General features: G+C 37.8%; 1 protein-coding gene across 1 annotated transcript in view; it reads left to right on the forward strand.

The window, feature by feature from the left end:
* PIAS1 (protein inhibitor of activated STAT 1) overlaps positions 1-9,900 on the forward strand; it is a 136,144-nt gene that overhangs the window by 86,213 nt on the left and 40,031 nt on the right. The gene's annotated exons all lie outside the window — the stretch shown is intronic.

A 9,900-nucleotide genomic window follows, 5' to 3' on the forward strand; every position in this document is an offset into this window, starting at 1 on the left:
TGTGTGTGTATGTGTCCAAAAGTTACTGTATTCATATATTCTAAAATGAATCTGAAATTTTGCCTAGAGAATAACATGATTTTTTCTACTTGGAAGTTACTTTAGCACTGTTTTAGAATGGAGCCAGAAATCTAAATTAGGCTAAGCCTACTGGACTAAGTGTAATCTTTATGGAGAGATGCTCCCTAAGAAGCAGAGGAGTTACTTGCATTGCCTGACAGAGGAAACGGTCTGCTTTTCTACATTCTGGTCCTTGGTTATTGGCCATTTGCCAGGTTGATACTTCATAATTAAGATAACTTTCTGGTTAGTAACTATTTCTTGGGGATAGATTCTTTAAGAAAAATCCTTCCTATATCACAGAAAGCAGAAGCGCAAATCTAGCCTTTAAAAGATATTCTTATATTGAGATGAAAGAGTAGCAGTGCTCTTTTCCATTTTTTTTTTCTCATAGTGATACATTTGCACAGATTTTTCAGCATGACGTACTGCAGTTTGGTGGTAATTGTAGAAGTGTTACTTGCAAGTAGGATCAAACCCAGCTTAAGTAAGAGAAGGCCAAGTTCAGCTATTTTTTCTGCACCGGTTTAAGCAGCCCACAGGCTAGGAGTTCTTTGGTATTAACTTCTAGGGATCGTTTTGTTCTAGAAAACTACCCTGGAAAAGTACAGTTTAAATAGTTTAATCTGGTATTTCTTAGTTTTCATATTCTTTTGCTCATTCAACAGCCATTCAGTGCTTCTTTGTCCCAAGCACTGAGGAAACATTAGTGAACAAGAGGGATATTTAGTTTTATTTTTTTATTTTTCAATTACAGTTGACATTCAGTATTATTTTTTGTTAGTTTCAGGTGTACAGCATAGTGGTTAGACATTTATATAAGTTACGAAGTGATCCCCCCATAAGTCTAGACTCACCTGGCACTATACATAGTTATTACCATATCATTTACTATATTCCCTATGCTGTACTTTATATCCCGGTGACTGTTCTGTAACTGCCAATTTGTACTTCTTGATCCTTTTACCTTTTTCACCCAGCCCCCCAGCCCCCCTTTCATCTGGCAACCATCAGTTTGTTCTCTGTATCTATAAGTCTGTTTCTGTTTTATATGTTCTTTAGATTTCACATGTAAGTGAAATCATATGGTATTTGCCTTTCTCTGTCTGACTTATTTCATTTAGCATAACATCCTCTAGGTCCATCCATGTTGTCGCAAATGGTAAGATTACATTCTTTTTTTATAGTCAAGTAATATTCNCTGCACCCTCTACAGCTAAGATGGTGAACAACAGCTCGACCTGGAGCTGGGCTGCCGTGAGTCACCGGCGATGGCGTAGGCTGCAGTGAGGCTGCAGTGGGTTGCCATAAGCTACCGTGAGTGGCAGGCAGCCAGCGTGAGCTGCCAAGAGCCGCCATGAGCGGCCGTCCAGAAGCCGGCAGCCTATCTGTCTCACCCAGGAAGAGCGCAATGATAATACCAACATGGGCCAGTGAAACAACGTCCTCCATAACTAGACTGAAGAACAAAAGGACAGCAACTTGTCTGTTCCCCTTCCCCGATTCCCCAACGCTGTTTCCCTACCCCAATAAAATCTTCTAAAAAAAAATAAAGAGGAAAGACAGAGAACTCAGGAGGTAACAGTAGGAGAACATAGTCCTCTCTGGTGCTGTGCTATTTCAGACAAGAGAAGGAGTCAAACCCCAAGATGGGAGAGGGCTATGCCAAGAGACAGGGCCAGTGGAGCTGGAGTGGAAAGAACCAAGGAGAAGTGGACAGAGAGATCGCCATAGGGTGAATTCATATAGGTGATTGAAAGGTAGATGATAGAAAACCCTGAAAGGATTTTTAAGCAAAGTAACATGATCGTATTTGGGCAATAAAGAGATCTCTGCTGATACAGTGAGGCCATTTGGAACCCATCGTACAGAAGAGATAATGGTATCTTGAACTAAGGTAACGATGATGGCAAAAGAAGTTGACAGTTGAGAAGTGTTGAAGGGTAGAAATGGTGATGGATTACATATGGGGAGTAAAGAAAACGGAGAGGTCAAGGAGTCCTAGGCTTCATAAGCACCAGGTTACATGGTAGTGCCATTTACTGAAAACAGTGTTGAGATGGTCAGGTTGCAGGAGAAAGATCAGAGTACATTCTGAGACTGGGTATTTGAGATATCCTTGAGCTATCCAGGAGGACATGCTCAGAAACAGAATTATGAGACCTGGCTCCCTCATTTATCTGCTCTCTGCCCTGTATTTTCACTTCCTTCCTCTGCAGGCTCTTCCTGTCAACCTTCCCTGTCAAGTCCTTTTCATCCTTTAAAAATTATAAAAACAAGTTACTCTCTTGATAGAGCTCTGTGTTCTTCCTATGGTTCTCATCATAATTTCTTTAAACAGTAATCTACACTTGCTCTTTCTACTCCTCACTGCAACTCATTGTGATATTTTAACTTCCATTGTTCCACCGAAACTGCTCTCACAGGTGTTACAGAGCAACAATCTGATTGCCAAATTTAAAGTTTATCTTTTCAGTTTTCATCTTGGATATTTTTGCTGGGTTTCACACTAACCACATTCTCTTCGAAATTCTCTTCTTTGACAACTACTTCTCAATTACTTGCCTTTATTGGAGTCTCTTAAGGGAAGCATCCTAAATGTTTGTTTTCCCTGAGGTTTCACCCTTGGTCCACTTTTGTACATACATTCCTTAGAGATAATCACATCCACTCTTGTGGTTTAAACTAGCACCAACTCCCAAATACATATCTTCACCACAGACAGACCTTCCCCTGAATTTCAAATAAAGATATGTATAGCTAATTGCATTCACCAAAGCATTCTACTAGTTCCTCAAATTCAAGTCTTTAAAACTGAACTTTGGGGCNGCGTCCTCCACAACTAGACTGAAGAACAAAACGACAGCAACTTGTCTGTTCCCTTCTCCCAATACAAATCTTAAAAAAAAAAAGAATAAAAGAACTGGATAAGTGTCTATGTTTGATACTGGCGAGATGAGTAAGCTCTGCTCTGCTGGCTTGTCTGTGAGATAGGAAGTGAGGTGAGTCTGCTGCGAGTGAGGGGAGAAATAGGGCTTCGAGGAAAATGGACATGTTGGAAAAGTAATTACTGAGAGGGAGGCGTGTTTCCCTGCAACACCCTCCCAAATCTTCCTGGGAATTTGAATGAGATTGCTTTAAATTTGTATATTAAATTAAGGAGGATTAATTTATTTACAATATTTAATGTCCTCTTTTCAGGAACTATGTATTTCTTCATTTGTTCAAGTTCTCTGTATGCTCAGTAATTTAATAGGTTTCTTCTTATAAATCTTCTGTTTTTTTATTAATTCCTGTATTGTTTATTATTATTGTTATTCTAGATAGATGTTTTTTCTGTTACATTTTCTAAAGAATTTATTGTTGATTATTTAAATATCGAGTATTTACTTAATACCTAAATTTATATATTGGTTCCAATAGCTTTTTAGTTGGTTTCATTGTATTTCCAGGTAGGCAGTTTTGAGTTGAGATGTATCATTATACAAATAATGATAATCCTAATGCTTACGCCATAATTTCTTTTTCTTGTTCTATTGTGCTGGCTAGAACCTGTAAAACTGTTACATAACGTAATAGTGGACATACTTGACTTGCTCATTATGTTAATGAGAATTCTACTAGTGTTATATCATTAAGTATTATAATGATTCTTAATTTTTGATAGAACCCAATTATATCAATGATGAATTCCTATATTCCTCTTTTATTGGATAGCTTTGTGAGAAATGAATTTTGAATTTTATCAAAATCCATTTTGACATCTATCAAGGTTATATTTGTTTCCTTTGCCTAATTAATGTCATCGTTAGATTTTCTGAATCCTTTTTAATGTTTCACTTCTAGTATACGTTGGGGTTCCCCTTTTTGAAGAGGGTGTTGAAACTGTTTGGGTTTTGTTTCTGAAAAGTGTAGCCTACCAGAGAAGTATGATAAACACCAGGCTATTTACAGTGAACTATGAACAAATCTGAAACTGGAGAAGGAGGGAAATGTGATTGCTGACATATATTGTAGCTCTCTCTAAAGGAGGGGAGAGATACTCTTCCCATGGAAGTTTTCCATATGTCAGAAAAAAGTCAGTATCTTCAGTGATTTGAAGATCTACCAGGTAAGGTCAGATATTTGTGTAGACCCCTATCAGCAAGTTGGAAACCTTCTTTTTGAAGTAAAACATTGAAAAAAAATTATTCTTTTTCAAAGCCCAAAAGATCATTTATTAGGTTGTTTTCCAATCACTAGTTTCAATTGAACTTGTGAAGATACTCTGAGTAATTCGTGTAGGATCTCTTGTTGTTTGGGGAATTGATTTGTATTGTTAGTTGCCATTGAGAAATGTTAGAAATATGTCTTCAAAGGAAATAAATGGAAGAACTAGTATTAACTAAATCTATTACGATAATCATATTGCAATATATAAATGTATGAAATCAACACATCGTATACCTTAAACTTATACATTGTTATATGTCAATTATATATCAGTTAAAGAAAGAAAAAATAATATGTGAAAAAGAAGAGCTAGTACAATGCTTGAAGGAAATAAGTGAGGTGAATGATGTTGTAACTTCTTATCCTACCTCAGGTAGTCACTGCATTTAGCATTTATTACACACGCATTGTAGAGAAGTTATTTAGATACTGGTGTATAGTACACTTAATGAGTAGACTGTGTCTTAATCACGGAGAAAATGTCCTATGAACTTGATACACCGTTTTGAAGACTTTCAGAAAAGCATTTGACAAAAGCATCAGTGTAATGCAGTATATATCAATAGTTGGAGTTAGGTAGTTCTTTGAAGGGCTAGTGGGAACAAGATACTAGTATCATCTATTACCTAAAAGAGATACCATACCTCTGTTAAATTTTGGGGTTTATTTTGCTATTGAATCTCTTTCATGTGATGTAAGATTTAATTCCATATTATTAGTACAGTGGCATTCATTAATACCTGGTGTTCTTTTTTGCTGCTGCTGCCTTTTTTTATTGTTGTTATTGTTGTTGTTACATGTTTCAACTGGAGTGAGCATACCTTTTCACCGAACTTGTAGTTGTGGTTTTCTACTTGGTCTTTCTTTAAAATTTTATATAAAAGCCTTAGGGTGATTCCTAGTTCTGAAGATTCAAGCTGTCAGTATATAATTTCACAGTGTTAATTAGCATTTCTCCAGTTTCTATCATACTTGAAACATTAATCAAATAAATAATAAAGGTAAATAAGGTGGTGTTTTTTTTCCCTGAAAGAAGGCTTTCAGTTTTATATTAGATTGGTATGCTGTATGCTATTAAATTCAGGCAAGTTTTAAGGTTACTTGTTCTTCATTAATAACTTATTAATGAAAGTAAATTAGTTTTGACACTTCATTTTTTTCTCCTCAGAAAATGTATAACATGAGAACACAGATAGGTTTCTGAACTCTAAATGAAAAATTGTCCTTCCAGAGGGTATTATAGGACATTTTCTCTTGTTGCCAAAAGAGGGGGGTGCATTTTTAAAACAGAGTAACTGAAAGTTGAAATGTAAGTTGAACTAGGTTAGGAGGGTCAAAGCAAACAGGGTATGAAAGCAAGAACTGCGAGGAACTACACTGGCTTTGGCCATGAAGTCCATTGTCCTGACATCGCTTTTTCCCGTGGTTCCTAGTGCTAGCTCTATTACCAAGCCGACTTGTAATCATGAGCAGACACATATGTATCATTTTGTGCCTCCTTTTCATCAACCCGTCACTTAGAAAAATACATATTTTACCTATCTCTTACAGGCCTTCTGTGAGGATTAAATGAAGTAAATAGTATATGTTGTGTGCTTTCAAAAGTGTGTTGCCATAAGCTAGAAGATGCTTCTTTGCAAACCTCTTGATCTGCCTCTTGATCCCAACACCAAATGGAAAGTGGGCCTTCTCATTTAGATCTCTCTTACCCTTCATAAGTCTCAGCCCTCATTTCTTCCTCTTATCAAGTCATGTACCCTTCACTCTGGCATGGCTTATTGATTATATTTTCTTTGTTCCCCTTTTCCTTCTACCATCTCTAGGTAGTCCCTTTGCTGGTAACGGATATTCATCTATTCATTTGCCAAACTAGCAGCTTCTGCTTATTTTTGAAAATCTTTAATATTCCCTTTGCTTGTTGTGATAATGGCCCAAGTATGGTCTTTTCAAGAACTAGTTCATGGCATAGAGAGAGATTAAATAATGTAGGTTAGGAAGCCAATTTAATTTATAATTTTGTAATAGCTACTATTTTACATATATCTGTTACCTACTAACTATGGTTTATGATGACTTTAACATCTTATTGGCCTTGGTTTATATTTAGTTGTAACAGTATTCTTTTATATAAGTGCTTTAAATTGATTCACTTCAAGCATAGGTAGTCAGGTAATATAGAAGCATGACAGACCTGGCTTTATTGCTTGAAAATTGGAAAATTAGGGCAAGTTGTTTTACTTCTCTACCCTTCACTTTCCTCATCCATGAAAGTAGCTTTATGACCACCTCAGCAGCTTTTTGGTTAGGAGTAAATGAATTACTGTTCATGAAAACACCTAGATAGTGCTTGGCACACAGTAGGTGTTTTAACAAGTGTTAGTTTTCTTTCCCTATTGCTATGGGATTCAAATAGATGTACTATTTACTTACATATGTTGTTTGTTTTCTACATCTTTTTTTTTTCCAGAACTATTCCATGGCAGTATATCTTGTAAAACAGTTGTCCTCAACAGTTCTTCTTCAGAGGTTACGAGCAAAGGGAATAAGGAATCCGGATCATTCTAGAGCTTTAAGTACGTATGACAAACTTATTTCATTTGTGCAGCTGAACCACTTTGGTAAAGGTTAGAGTAGCATTGTCTCAAGAATTTTTAGGGTTTGTTTTTTCACTAGAGCTTGTCATAGAGGATTTAAAAATACTGAAAACCTTGTTTGTGAGCTAGAGTAAACCAAGACTTGAGTAATTTAATATTCTTTTCATGATCTGTATTTTATAACCTGTATTTTACTAATCTTAAAATTAACTTTGTAAAGTGAGTACATGAACATGGAAGAATATTTTACTAAAACTTCATAAAATAAATAAATGTTCAAGAAAGTCTAGGAGATAGGAAAGGAATCTTTGTATATATTTCACAAGAATTATTTTATACTTAAGGTTTATCTAGGAAAAATGTGCATAGCTATGTGGTAACTACATCCCTGCTTTAACAAAGTAAAAAGGAAGTCAGTGGGGTGGTAGAGATAGTAATGAAGTAGGTTCTGCTGTTAATTAATTATGCGGCCTTGGACAAGTCACTCTATTCCTTTAAGTCTTATATTCCTCATCTATAATAAGAGGTTTGTACCACATGATTTCTAAAACCCCTCCAAAGTCTGGGTTCATGGTTATGAATAACTAGATGGTTCATTTTGTCATGTTGAATTTGACAAATTGACTGCTCTGGCCTCAATTTTTGAGGGCTAAGGTCAGAGTTTGCCCGCCTTTCCAAAGAAGTGAACTGAGATTATTCTTTATTCTCTTCTTTGTGAAATATAGATTTTTCATGGATGGATTTGGAAATGGAGCTGGGTGCTTAGGGAACAAAACTTTTACAGACAGGAGTTAGATAGTTACCCTTTAAGGATTCTTAATGTGATTTGATTAATGAAGCCCACTATCACATTTGTAGTTAGGAACACTCTGGTAGAAAGAACTAAAGTAGTAAGACCAGCTTTCCTCTCATTTCTTTGTGGCATAGCTTTTATCTTTTTTCCTAACCTGTTTCTATGCCAGAGTAAAAGATCCCACTATTTCTGAATATCACTATATCCTTAATACTTCATTGAAAGATTTTTCTGTATTAAAGGGGCTCTTTAAAAAGGCAGATACCTCCCATACTGTGGCAATATAGNGCTGCTGGCCGCTCACGCTGGCTGCTGGCTACACACGGTAGCCCATGGCAACCCACTGCCACAGGGACTGCAGCCTATGCCGTCGCCGGCGATTCACAGCAGCCCAGCTCCAGGTCGAGCTGTTGTTCAGCATCTCAGCTGTTGAGGGCAGCATCACTGGCCCTCATATGTGGGATCCGAACCGGGGCCCTCTGGCATCCCAAGTGAGCTCTTAACCATCACGCCACTCGGCCGGCCCTCTGAACTTTTTAAATATTATTTCTTAGTCTAGCTTTTTGGAGGGGGGACAGTTTCAGAATGTTTTTGATTATTGCAGTTTTTTGATAGCTCACATGTATTTACTAATTCATTTGAAATTTATTGAATGCTTACTGTATGCCATGCACTATACTGATAACTGGTAGTGCCATAGCAAGAAAAAAAAAATTTTTTTGGAGCCTGAGATCCAGGGGCCAGATGATCACATGGAAAAATGTGAACTTATTTATCTGAAGTACTATAAAGGTGTGTGTGGTGATTTCAGAGTATGTTAAAGAGCACTTGGAACTAGAGAGAGGCGAGCCAGGGCTCCCCTGATGAAGTAGTGACCGAGCCAAGAGCTGAGAGAAGGGTAGAAGGAATCAGGTGAAAGGTTTAGAGGAAACAACTTGCACAACTCCTGGGCAGGGGTGAGCATAGCTCTTTTCAAGGAACTGAAAGAGAGCCACTGTAGCTAGAGAGCTGAGAATGGGGAAGAGAAGCATATAGGATGAGGCTGGAGCCGTGAGAAAGGGCCAAACTATACAGGGCCTTTGAGGTAATGTTAAGGATGTTCTCTTTTTAAGCAGAAAGTTTACAGGGCCCTAGTTCTGTTTAGAAAAGGTCATTCTTCGGAGTGGTAAATAGCTTGAATGGAGAGCAGAATCATGCAGAGAGGTCACCTCTTAGGAGCAAGCTATTGCTAAAATGTTAGTGAGAGGGAGAGTATTGGCCTAGAGTCGTGGCAGTGAGATTGGGGGGAAGTAGGTGGATCTCTTAGATGTTGGGGCTAAGAGAAGGGAGATGTCAAGGGCGACTCCTTGGTGGCTGATTTGAGTAACAAGGTAAATGAAAATAGTACCGAGATAGAGGAGACACTGAAAAAGGACTAAGTTGTGGTGTGTTTTGTTTTTTTCTGTTTGGAGGAGAGAGTGTTGGAGGACTAGATGGAGGAAATCATGAGTTCACTTTTGAATTTGAGATGGCTCTGAGACATTCTGAATAGGCAACTGGACATGTAGGCTCAGAGGATAAGTTTGTGCTGGGAGTGAGTTATCTGCATATTGGTGGTTATTGGGGCCACACAAGCAAGGGCGACATTACTTAGGGGGGAATGTGTCAAGTAGGAAGAGGAAAGTGTCCAAGACTTTATTATTGAGGAACTATAACGTTTACTGCTGGGTGGAAGAGAACGAGCTTGCAGAGGACATGGGGAAATAATGCCAGAGAGGTAGGGCAGAATGGAGGGTGAGTAGGAGACGCCAAGGGCGGAGTTTCAAAAAGGAAGGAGATGGTAAGCAGTATTGAACAGATGTTGAGAAGTCAAGTATGTTGAAGTCTAAAAAAATACCCTTTGGCTTAAGAACACGAAGGTGACTTTAGCATGAGTTGTTTTGGTGGAAGGTGGGAGGAGAAGCCAGATGGTGACCAGGTGGAGGTGAGGCAGCAGAGATAGTGAGTTAGAGAAGTGCAGCTTTGGAAAGAGATAGGGTAGCTGGAGGGAAGTGTGAGCGTTATTTGTTTATTTTAATGGGTGAGTCTTTAACATGTGTTAAAGATGGTGGCAGGTTTCTTCTTCAGAAGAGGTTAAATATACAAGAGAAAAAAAGGATAAACAATAGTGCACTGCATATAACGCAGGATAGTTAGGAGGGACAGCTTCTTTACTTAATGGAAGAATAAAAAGCGCCGGCCTAGTGGCACACTGATTAAGAG

The sequence above is a fragment of the Hipposideros armiger genome, unplaced genomic scaffold (genome assembly GCF_001890085.2).
Source record: "Hipposideros armiger isolate ML-2016 unplaced genomic scaffold, ASM189008v1 scaffold_110, whole genome shotgun sequence".
Classification (NCBI taxonomy): Eukaryota; Metazoa; Chordata; class Mammalia; order Chiroptera; family Hipposideridae; genus Hipposideros; species Hipposideros armiger.